The 12,343-nt window shown below is 36.2% G+C and overlaps 1 protein-coding gene across 7 annotated transcripts in view; it reads left to right on the forward strand.

The window, feature by feature from the left end:
* MAP3K13 (mitogen-activated protein kinase kinase kinase 13) overlaps window positions 1-12,343 on the forward strand; it is a 156,612-nt gene that overhangs the window by 21,392 nt on the left and 122,877 nt on the right. For 2 of the 7 annotated variants that reach the window (XM_081571364.1, XM_081571363.1), the window contains exon 3: window positions 3,667-3,819. The exons of the other annotated variants lie outside the window; for them this stretch is intronic. The gene's annotated coding sequence lies outside the window, so the exon portion shown is untranslated. The remainder of the gene's footprint in view (window positions 1-3,666; window positions 3,820-12,343) is intronic. 7 annotated transcript variants of the gene reach the window in all.

Consider the following 12,343-nt stretch of genomic DNA (forward strand, 5'->3'; position numbering starts at 1 on the left):
CCTTTGGAAATGTCTCCTAAAGAAATTGAAGAAAAAAAAGCAAAAGCAAAAGCAAATTATTATAACAAATAAATTTTGCTACTGTGCTGTATTGCAAGTGGGCTATTAATCACCATTGCTTCCAGGTCCTACTTTATAAAGTGGGGATGACAGTATATTTTTAAATTGGAAGTATCTCACAGGGTTATTGTGAAGATTAAGTTTTCAGAACAGTGTCTGGCTTGATACATATTAGCTATTCTTATATTTTTGGTTAATAAGTTGCAAAACTAACCATAGAGAAGAAAAGAGAGAGAGGTCTGAGCAGAAGATATCAATGTAAGAGTCAATAGGATATAAGAAGTCAGTAAGAGAAAATGTTAGTCACTCAGTCGTGTCCGACTCTTTACAACCCCTTTACATGGACTGTAGCCCACCAGGTTCCTCTGTTCATGGAAAGAGGAAGAATACTGGAGCAGGTTGCCATTCCCTTCTCCAGGGGGTCTTCCTGACTCAGGGACTGAACCTGGGTCTCCCACACTGCAGGCAGATTCTTTACCATCTGAGCTACCAGGGAAGTCCCAAGAGAAAACCCTGAACAAAAATGACACAAGGTATTTTTCCTTTACATATGAAAATGAAATTGTACCTTAGAAGCCAAAAGACCTATTGACTTTGCATTTGAGAGTTTACTGTTTGGGAACTTTATTCATTATGCTGTAATGGCCTATATGTGAAAAGAATCTTAAGAGTAGATATATACAAATAATATCGTTAAAAGTTTTTTTTTTTCTTTTTACTAACTAGATGAGGATTATGAGGTAGAGACAGAAGAGAAAAGTGCCTGGGAGAAAGCAATTTGATTATCTAGTTTTTCCTTCTTCCCTGCCTCCAGCCTGTACACTTTTTATTCCAGCTTCATTTCAAAAATCAGGTTGCAGTTGTACATGAAATTATTATCCCATTTACTGTGCCTTCCTAAATTGGAGGCTGTAGGGACTGGGAACATTGTGAGCTGTAATTATTGTGATGTCATGCCAATGGTTTAAAATTTTTCTTTAAAAAATATTTTATATTCTTTAGATAGTACTGAAGCCATTCCAGCCACTATTATAAAATAGTGCTGAGATATTCTAGGAAAAATATCAAGGAGCAGCCCTCCCTTTGCTGAACTTGCCCTGATACTCTTTCCCCATTCACTCTTGTGTACCAATTCATCTCAACTTCTGAAATACGAATATATTCCATCGAAACTGAGATTATGAAATGTTTGATTTTTTTTTTTTCCTGTGCTGTAAACAGCATTTGAGAGCAAGGTAGATGACTGGGCTCAAATTCCAGAGCATACTTATCATACTAGTACTTTCACCTTCTGAAAATTAGGGAGAAAAGTGCCAAGGGTGAAACTAGGGGTGTGGCCTAGATTGGGGAGATATTTTGTTTCTATTCCACATAATTCCCACTGTTGTTTATACTTCTGTATTGATTTTCTGTGGTTCAGGGTTGGTTTCAGGACTGCCTCACACTTGAAAGGACAGGTTTTGCCATAAGCCTTCTCACAGTAAATATGAAATAACTTTCTCTTGGTGAAAATAAGTATTTTAGAAAATCTGAAATAAAGCAGAAACAATAAGTGCTTTATTATTATGCAGGTAGTTATGCTAATGTAACAGGAATTAAATGTGTGGACTCAGATTCTCACTTCAGCATGATATATTGACATACTTAAAAATTGGGCTTTGATAGCTTGGAGCTATACAGGGTGAATTTCTTGAATTGGGTGAATATGTGAAGTTTTTCTGTGTATAATTGACCCTATAAATATATACTGTCAAATACAATTAAATTTGATCTTTTCTTAAATGGTCCAAGGGAAAAAAGCATTTCATTTTGTGTAAAGTTTATTGATTCATTAGCAATAAAAATCTGAGTTCAAGGTACAGAGACAGACACCACTTGGCATGCCATTATAATGTGTCATGTGAAAGTAGTTTCTGTTTGAAATTTCCAGATAGATACTCCAGAACTGACAGGGGAATTCCAGCAAGGTCACTCACCTATTCAAATTTTAAAGAAAGAAAAATAGCAAAGGAAAAAAAAAAAGCCTTCGTGTAAACATTAACCTATTTGCTTTTAAGTAGCTCTCTCTTTTCTTTTTTAAATATTGAAAGGAGAGCTCAAACTGGGTTTCCTTTATATTCCAAATCAAAAATAATAAACTTAATTAACTTGGAAGTTAAGTTTATATCTCTGTAGTCTATTATAGCTCTTCTGCATTGGCAAAATATCCGATGCTTAGGAAAATAGCTTCCCGATATCAAGCTCTTAAAACACAAAGAGACAGAGTAAAGGCAGGAATTCTTAAACTGTTTTCATTGCGTTTTCTTTGATAGTTATATCAGATGAAACAGATCTAGTTCTTGCTCTTGAGGCTTAATAACCTGCCCTTAAGTGACACTGAGAAACAGGCATTTGACTAAGCAAACATGGCTGGATGTACATGATGAATAAAGTATTGTCAGTCCATAAATGTCTTTTGTGTGGCCTAAATACACAATGAAATGTGGACTGTTTAGAAAATAGCAAGAAGAGTTATTCATCCATAGGCTGGCAGTTTATTCAATCCTGATTCTTTAAATCTGTGTTTTATTTAATGTTAACATTTACATATGTAGTGCTTTCTAAAATAATAGCATATTGAATTTAGTCTTAACTTTTTGTTATTGTATAGCTTACAGATTTTTCCTGTTGCGATCTGTGTATGTGTTTGTAGGGAAAGGTTCAGTGTCTGACCTGTGGTGTTCTGTCTAGTTTGATGCTTTCTGTCCCTCCTGTTCCTTGCACCTCATACTGTTGCAGAGATCACAAATGATCTGCTATCTACTGCTGAACAAAGTAGGGCTTTTGTAAAAGATGTTTATTAAACACCGAGTAGATATAAAATATTTATAAAATATCTGTAGCACTTATGGAATAACTATATACAGAACATATGTATCCCTACCGCCCAGTCTTACAAAAGCAATATGACCATTATTCTCTAATATCTCCTGTGCACTCCTCTGTGAGCCCAAGCTTTTTGTCCTCCCTCAGAGGTAACCAACGTTCTGATTGTTTTTTTTTTTTCAGCCACAATCTGCAACTTGTGGAATCTCAGTTCCCCAACCAGGGGTGGAAACTGTGCCCCCTGCAATAGAAGCACAGTGTCCTTACCTCTGGACCACCAGAGAATTTTGTGTTAATAATTTTCTTGCCTTTTTCAATGATTTTGTCACATATCTGTGTATCTTTAAACTGTTAATTTATTAGTTTTATTTGTTCTTGAGTCTTATAAAAATACAATTATATTGTATGTATTTTTCTGGAACTTAACTTTTTTTGTGTTCAGTATTACAGTCTTAGATCTATCCATGTCAATGCATATAGTTGTTGTTCATTAGTTTTCACTGCTGTATAACTTTGCATCATATGAGTATTCCAGAATTTATTAGCAGAGGAGTTGATTGATGAACATATGAGATAGTCCCATTTTTAGTTATTATGAACATTGCTCCTATATGTATACATATTCCTGAATATACATCTGCCACATACATGTAAGAACTTCTCAGTGTTTCCCAACCCTTTTCATGCCATAGCACACATGGAAAATTATAGATAATATTTGTACAAAACTTTCCGTTACAGGAATGAAGCTGTGTCTCTGGCCTGGGGGCTTCTTCTTGGCTGAAGGGTTGAGGAGATCCATATCTGGGCACCCCTGTGAGATCCACCCCTGGGCACCCTCCATTTGTTGCCCACCAAGGTACCATGGAACAGCAGTTAGGAAGCTGGGTTAAGGTGTGTACCTGGGGGTTAAATTGCTGGTTGTAGGAACATGCTTCTTCATCTTTTCTAGATCATAACAAATTGCTTGGTGACACTAGTAATTCCATTTGACATCCAAAGTGCTTGTATCAATTCTCATTCCTTAAATATATATTTAGCACAGAAAGGGAATCACAGAGAATTCTACCACTGTCATGATAATTAAGGTCAAGTAGGAAAACAAAATAATGTATTATTCCCTAGGATATCAATTCAGATTTGCTTTCTCAAAACATGAGAATGTCAGCATTTCTTTAGGAAGTGACAGCAGAGAGTTATAGGAAGTAGATGATGTTAAGAAGTGACAATGTGCCTCTGTAATTTGTAATTAACTGTGAAAGCTAACAGTCCAGGCTGAATGAAATACGTGCGAAAGCTGTAATTTTGTCTTTCAGGTTCATTGCTGCATTAACTTTTTGTTTCTTAGCCTCAAGAGGTACTTTCAGACAAGGTATACAAGGTGGAGTAGTGAAAGCTATTTGCTATGTTGATAACTTTTATTGGGTTGGCCAAAAAGTTTGTTCAGGTTTTTCAGTACCATCTTACAAAAACCCAAACGAACTTTTTGGCTAACCCTATAGTTTAGAGATTCAAACATTTAGAAAAGAAGCTCGTTTAACTATTCTTAACATTGATTTTCTTTCAAATAGTAGAAAATCCCTAAGTATCAGAATTACAGGAGGGTAGTAAATGATGTTGATATTAATTTCTTCCTTCAGATGACGTTAGACTAGATAGTTGATTTTTTAAAAATTACTAGTCCTACATAGTTTGCCATGACATTTTCAAGAAGCACCTGTATATCACCTACACTGTTACTGTTGTAATGGTTTTCTCACACAAAAGATTTAAAAGAAATCTATACTTGGTGGAAGCATTGCCTTGTGGTTTGTGGACCAAGGCTGTTTAAAATTAGATGGAAAATATCAGAGCAAAGCTTTCAAATACATACTTACCCTGGTTTGTAAAGAACTAATGCCAAAGTAGTACGTTAATTTACTTGGCAGCAAATTGCATATGAAAACTACACTTGCATTTTACCAATGGACCATGCACTACACATCAGCCAAGATTTCAGCTGTTTTGTTATAAATTAGAATTTGAAGCATAGTCACCAATTCTTGCATTAACATCTATGTTTACAGTATATGTACATGTATGCTTATATATATACATTTATGCATGTGTATATGCACACATACCACACATACATATTTACCCTATGTATATATATAAATTGTGTATATGTCTGTATATATTTACACACATATATATGTATATGGTATTGGTTGGTACTTAGTATATATTCATCATTCTCAAATAGCATTGATAAAGCATCTAAGTATAGTTGACAGTGTGACTTCCTTCTCAGTATGTAGCCAAGCTTACCAATAGACATAAAAGATAAATAATATATGTTACATGAATAGAAATATCAAATAATGGCAAATATGATAAATCCAATATTTTGTTCATTGTTTTTCTTCTTTGAATGTGAAATGTTTATTGTAATTTGCCATGTGGAGCCACAGTTCACTGAGTTATTTTTAAAATTACAGTTATCTTGAGTTTTAGTAGCAAGAGCACATTTCAGGATAGCTGACCATTATATTGGTGCTTCTCAAATTTCTGCCCAAGTACCCCTTTATGGAAGTGGAGAGTGAATTTGTAGCCCTAAAAGTAAGAAGGTGATCCCCATGCTTGAAATTTTAGGAACTGTTTGAATTTTAGAAACATATGCAAATTTTGCATTCTTCTCTCCTGTTTGTATATTTTCCTCCTAATGAAGCTGATTCTGCAAAACAGTCTATGCCATAGCTTCATATACCCAGTTTGAGAAGCATGATAATAAATGGAATCCCATTTCTTGAAGGCCTTTGACTCAGAATTGCTCTCTTTTAAGAAAACTTCGAGTTTTGTCATCTGGGTTCCATTTAGGCTTCACTGAAAGTGAAAAGGTCTCTTGAGTGACCTCCTTTGCCATCAGTTCTCTCTCTTTTTAACCCATCGTGTTGTGGTCTTTTGTATATCCTCATTTCTTGTACAGTACATTTGATGGAATACTTCTTTGATCTTTTATCTTGGTTTCCAGGAAATTATTTTACCATGCTTGTTCTCAAAACCCTCTGCCCATTCCTTCCCTGTCTTCTTTGCTGCTATGCTCTTCCCCCTAATTGTGTTTCTGTTCTGCGCTCACCTTTGGCCTCTCCTTCCTCACTCTGTATCACCTTTCTCAGCTACCCCAGTCTGTCCTCTGCCCTGAACGCTCATCTTCTAATATTCAGAGGCTTTTTGAATAATTGAACTAAAACATTTAGGGTCACTCTCACATCCCCAGTGCCTTGCGTAGTGCCTGGCATAGTAAGTACCAACAAATATTTGCTGAATGAATTAATTAAATGTATCTCATTCCCCTTCAAACCAGCTTCCTTTTCCAATTTTCATCTTTTGTCCCTAGTTTCATTATTCTTATCTCTCGCCACTACTGCAAATATTTGATTTTTTTCTTCTGAAATATGTTTTATCTGTGTTCGTTCTTTTCATTGTGTTTTCTTGACTTTTACCCTAAGGCAGGCCTTCATCACCTCATGCCAGGATTACTCCCACAGTTTCTCATCTGGCCTCTTTGATTCTAATCTCTCCTCTCTCCAAGCTATTTCCACCATAGCTGCCCTATTAACTTGTTAAATGTTTCTTGTTTTAATAAACTTTTTATTTAGGGAGTAGTTTTAGATTTACAGAAGAGTTGCAAAAATAATACCTTCACCTAGTTTCTCAGATGTGAACAGCTTATGTAACCATTGCTCCTTTGTCAAAATTAAGAAATTAACAGTGGTACATGACTATTAACTAAAATCCAGGCTTTATTTGTTTTTTGCCACTCTACTTTTTCTTTCCCAGGATGCCATATTGCCACTTAGCATATCTATATTTTTAAGTAGATAACACCAGCTTGGGTAAAAATTCAGAAAGTACAAAAGGATGCATAAGTCTCCTTCCCACCTTTGAACCATAGCTACCAGTCCCTTCCCTAGAGAGAACCCACTGTTTCTGGATTCTTGGATGTTCTTCCAGAGAGATTTTCAGTGTATTCTATCTCTCTCTCTGTCAAACATACACTCACAAATATTTGCATTCTACATACAGTGCTCTGTACTTTACCTTTTTAAACTTAATACAGCTTGATCATTCTTTATCAGTAACATAAATTTGCCTTGTTTTCTTATTCCACTGGGTATCTGTGCTATAATTTACCAGTTCCCTTCTCATTGACATCTTTAATTTTTGCAAACAATGCTGCAGTGAATATTTATGAACACATTATCATTTTATATATGTATTTTTTAGTTATTGCTGGCTCAGAGGGGGTATGTATTCATAATTTGATTACCAATTTGCTTTTCAGTGGTTTTACCAATTTATCCTCCATTATTTCCCCATAACTTCGCCAACACTGTGCCTTATGTGACTTTGAACTTTACCAATTTGATAGGTTAAAATGTAGGTTAAAATGATGTCATTATATTTTGAACTGTATTTCTCTTATAATGAATGAGGTAGAAAGTCTTTCTATATGTTTAAGAGCCATTGATATTTCTTCTTTTGTGAGCTGTTCATATAACTTTGCCCATTTTTCAATTTGGTTATTAATATACTCATTATTTTATTTTCTTTCTTTAAAATATTTCAATTTTACCTATTTTCTAATATATTAAGTTTAAATCCTAGTTCCCTTTTCAAGACTTTACATCATAGATACAACCCTAGTTTCACGCTACTTTCCAACAATCTCTACTGCTCTGATGAGTCTGGGTTTTATACTCTTACAAGGGCACACAGTGCTCACCCCAGCCTTCTTTCATGGTGGCCCCCATCTCCTCCCTCCACTATGTCTCCGCTTTTGAGACAGAGATTGTTTTCACTTCCTACAATTGGGACAACTTCCTTTTAATGTCAAGTAGACTTCTGGAAAGAATAATTAACTGATAGTTTGTAAACTCTTATAAAAGAAAATGATAATCACTGAGGCAGCACTGAAAAACAAAACAGGACAACTGCTGACATCAAACTAACCACATCTCCATTTCCAGAAGAGTTCTAGTGGATTGGTACACTGTAGACATATCTTTATTTATTAAGACATTGATTTTATCCTTCTGATATACTTGAGAAGTTAAAAACAGTATAAGCTACATGAGAGTAAGTGTTTTTGTAGCTTATCAGACTTGTGTACCCAAAGAGTATTGATTTATGGACCGAGGTCAAATTGAAGGTCTCTAATAACAGGACTCTGTTCTCTGTTTCAGAATTCTGTTCTTGATCTTGATTACTCAGTGTTTATTTATTAATAACTTGGTAAATACATGGAGATTAAGTCAGTGCAGTTAGGGTTAAAAAGATATTTCTGATGACAGAGTACAGAGGCATGATTCAAAATTACCTTAATATTAGAAGGATGGGCTAAGGCGGGGAAGGATGGGGTGAAGGGATACTTATGGAGTTTGGGATGGAGATGTACACACTGCTATATTTAAAATGGATAACCAACAAAGACTTACTGTATAGCACATGGGACTCTGCTCGGTGTTATATGGCAGCCTGGATGGAAGGGGAGTTTGGGGGAGAATGGATACATGTATATGTATGGCTGAGTCCCTTCACTGTTCACTTAAAGCTATCATAACATTGTTAATTGGCTATACCTCAATACAAAATAAAAAGTTATAAAGAAAGAAAAAGCAAGCTACCAAGTTTATCAGATTTTTAAAAACAAAGTTTTAATTTTTTTTTTTCTTCATCGGACTTCATTTGGCATATCCTATCAGTTTGGGGTTTATGTTTTCAAAAAGACATTTTGAAATTAAAGTACCTATATTTCTATTGCTGCCATAAAAAGTGGTCACAAGCTTAGTGGCTTAAAACAACACAAATTTATTATCCAACAGTTCTGTAAGTCAAAAATCCAATGTGGGTTTCATGAGGCTAAAACCAAGGTTTTTCAGGACCCTGTCCCTTTCCAGAGGCTCTAGAGAGGAATGTGTTTCCTCTGGTGTTTTCCAGCTTCTATCAGCCCTCTTCCTCCATCTTCAAACTCAGCAAGAGCAAGTCAAGCCCGCACATTGCCTCTCTCTTACCACAGCTGGGAAAAATTGGACATATCCAGATAATCTCCCTGTCTGAAAGTTCTTAACCTTAACTGCATCTACAGAGTCCCTTGGCTGTGTAAGGTACAGATTCCGGTGATTAGGGAATGAACATCTGTGGAGGAGGCCATTATTCTGCCTACCACAGTACTTATTGCAGAGGATCACCAAGCTAGTGAAGGGGCCAAATTAGGTACAAGAAGCAGACTAAGAAGAATTGAAGATGATCCCGAATATATTGCTTAGGGGGGGAATAAGATAATGTTTATAAAGTGATTAGTGTAGTTAAATACATAGTAAATGGCTTTTGCTCCAAAGGCTAATGATACAAATTACAGAAATACAGTAGCTCAGAGGGAAAGAAGGTTAGGGATGTGGAAAAAGATGTGCAGCATAATATTTTATCTTGTGAAGAACAGAATTTGGAGGGGGTGGTCTAAGTTCTCACTTTACATTAGATCAACAAGTGGTTTCAATGTCAGAAAGCACTAAGTTTAACAAGAACTCGGCGTTGTTTCCCAACTAGTGAAAGAGCTGGGGAGAATGGAGGTGATGGGGAACTATAATAGAAAAGCAACTTTCTGGCCTCTTTCTGCTGTGATTGTACAATGTATGCACTCTGAGGAGGCGGGAGAACTTTTATGAAGCAAGATATTTGAATTCCAGAAGATTATTGTGTTGGTTGGTTGGTTTGGGTTTTCTAGGAACACAGGGAAATTCCCACCGAAACCAAAACCCAGCCATCAGAGATTAGGAGACTCTTCAGGCTTTCTCTGTAATCTTCCATACATTTGCCTCTTTAAAAATAAATAAATTTATAAAAAAAAAAAAAACAAACCCACTACAATATTGTAAAGCAATTAGCTTCCAGTTAAAATAAATAAATTAAAAAAAAAAAAAAAAAAACATGTCCAGATAAACCTCTGAGAGGTTGCTGATAGGTGGTTATCAAGCAGAAGTTTAATGAACAAACCCTCCCACCTTGTTGGGTAGTAGCTTCCAAGGCCATGGTAAATGTGTATCAGTGTGAACCTGATCCAGAACCAGCCAGGAAGGGAACAAAGTTTAGTCTGTGAGGAAGCAGGCAGCTGCTGGTAGTTTCATATTGTCTGATCTGACTTCAGGTTGCTGCAGTGTAAGTATTTTTTTTAATATTTTGATATTTGAATATGAAAGCATGGTGGAAACAATTTCTAAGATTAAATTAAGGTACTAAATCTTGTATACTAGACCTACTTGCAAGAAAGTTTCAGCATTTCACAGTAGTTTTATTTTTTATTTTTTTTTAAGAAAAGGAAAGTCCTAAAGTCTTTCAGCAAGTGTTCTGCTAACACAGGTCCTCCTGCTTACATGAGATGACTTTTAATGTCTTGTCTTTGATTGAGTTAAGGTGCTTATGGTCAGAAAGTAAAAGTGATGGAATATATATCTGGTGCTCAAAGATTGATTATTTCCAAGTAGTGCTGAAATTTCCCCCTGATGTTCTTTCTGGTTGCTTTCTCTTTAGTTTAGGCTCTTGGTATAAGATTATGTTAGCAAATATTTAGTAGTCTCTCAGGTAATTAAACTGGAGCTTTTGATGTTCAAAGAAATCAAATGAATGAGAACTAAGTAGAACTAACATGATTTAATCAGATGTTGGGATCCTAGATTTAAGAGGAACAGAGTATATTTTCAAAGAGGAGGAACTTTGTGAAATAGATGGAAATGGCAAGCAGCCTTAGAAATTTCTTGCAACTTCAGAGAAATCTGTTATTAAGACTTTGACATATGTACTAATTTTCCAGACTAAATTCCCCATACTGTCCTATGTAAAATAAATTTCATATATGAAGTTAAAATTGTTGCGGTTCAGCTGTTGTACTAGGATTCCAGGAACTACGCATTGTTATACAAACATTGACTATTGAGTGCAGCTATGAGAGTGTTAAGGTTGCATTTGGTGCTGGAGAGGTTGTTGTTTTCTATTTCCCTTTTGCCACAATGTATTTGAAAAAAAAATCCTGATACTGGACAATGGTATAACTTTGAACAGGGAAACAAATTTTGATGTGGTTAATGTATTATATAAAAGTTATAAAGGCTGGCTGTGGGCCAGTAGCCTTTCAAATCATTCAGGAAGTACTGATTGTTTATATGGAAGTACTCTGGGTTTCCCCTTTGCTCTAGCTTCACCTCAGACCTCAGGGACATTCAGTTTATTTAGTCTGCCTCTTATTCCTACTGGACTTGAGTGAGAGCCCACATGGTAGTACTGGGCCCCAGCTGACCCTTGGTGAGATAGAAGCCCAAGACACACTGTCCTAAGCAGGTTCTGGGACTGTAGTAAAGTGAGACCTTGGTTCATCCTGTAGACTGCTGAACTGCAATGACTCTAGGTTCCTGAACGGATTAAAACTTTCCCAACTCAATAGCTATTGCTGAGCTGGGTTACTTATTTAGTTATCAGTTCATGGCCGGGGAGGGGGTTGGGTGTCCTGGAAGAGAAGCCAGTATGGCAGGTGACATTATTACCAGGGAAGCAGCTGTTTGCTAACCGTATTTGAAGTATTTTAGTTCTTTAACCACCTGGAAGAACACACAGGTGTGCCCAGGCTTAATCTTAACCAAGATATTGTTGGGTTTTTTTAAAAACCTCCAGTAGCTGTCTCTAACACCCAGACCATTGCACATGCTCCATGAAGCCTGTATGATCTACTTTCTGACCACCTGTTGAACATCATTGCCTACTTCATTCACTTCACAAAGTTTGCTCCAGCTACATAAATGTTTTGCTGTTTTTAGAACACATCAAGCATGTTCCTGCCCCAGGGCTTATGCTGCCCTGCCAGGAAAACTTTCCCCTGCATTATTTCTGCTTTCCTTTCATTCAGGTCTCTACTCAGACACCTCCTCCTCAGAGGCACCACCACCTCACTTCTACTACATTGCTTCTTTTTCCTTCATCCTGATTTACTTTTCTTAAATAGATACCTGGCATAATTTATCAGTAAAATATATAGTCTTTCTCACTAGAATATAAGTTCTATGAGGGGCAAGAACTACATCTTGTTCAGTGCTATATTGCCAGTGCCCCAAATAGTGCCCATTGGACATACAATATATACTTGGTAAACATTTGTTTTATGAATAATTTAATGTCAGTTGGTACCACTAAAATTTACTTCTAAGCATAGGAACTCTACTCCGGTATTCTTGCTGGAGAATCCCATGGACAGAGGAGCCTGGAGGGCTACAGTTCATGAAGTCGCAAAGTCAGACATGACTGAGCAACTAAGCACGCGCACACACACATAGGAATTTTCACTGAATTTTTTGAATAGGTGATATATTCACATGGTTCCAAGACCAAA

This window comes from Giraffa tippelskirchi, chromosome 2 (genome assembly GCF_054371585.1).
Source record: "Giraffa tippelskirchi isolate mGirTip1 chromosome 2, T2T-mGirTip1v1.2.pri, whole genome shotgun sequence".
NCBI lineage: Eukaryota > Metazoa > Chordata > Mammalia > Artiodactyla > Giraffidae > Giraffa > Giraffa tippelskirchi.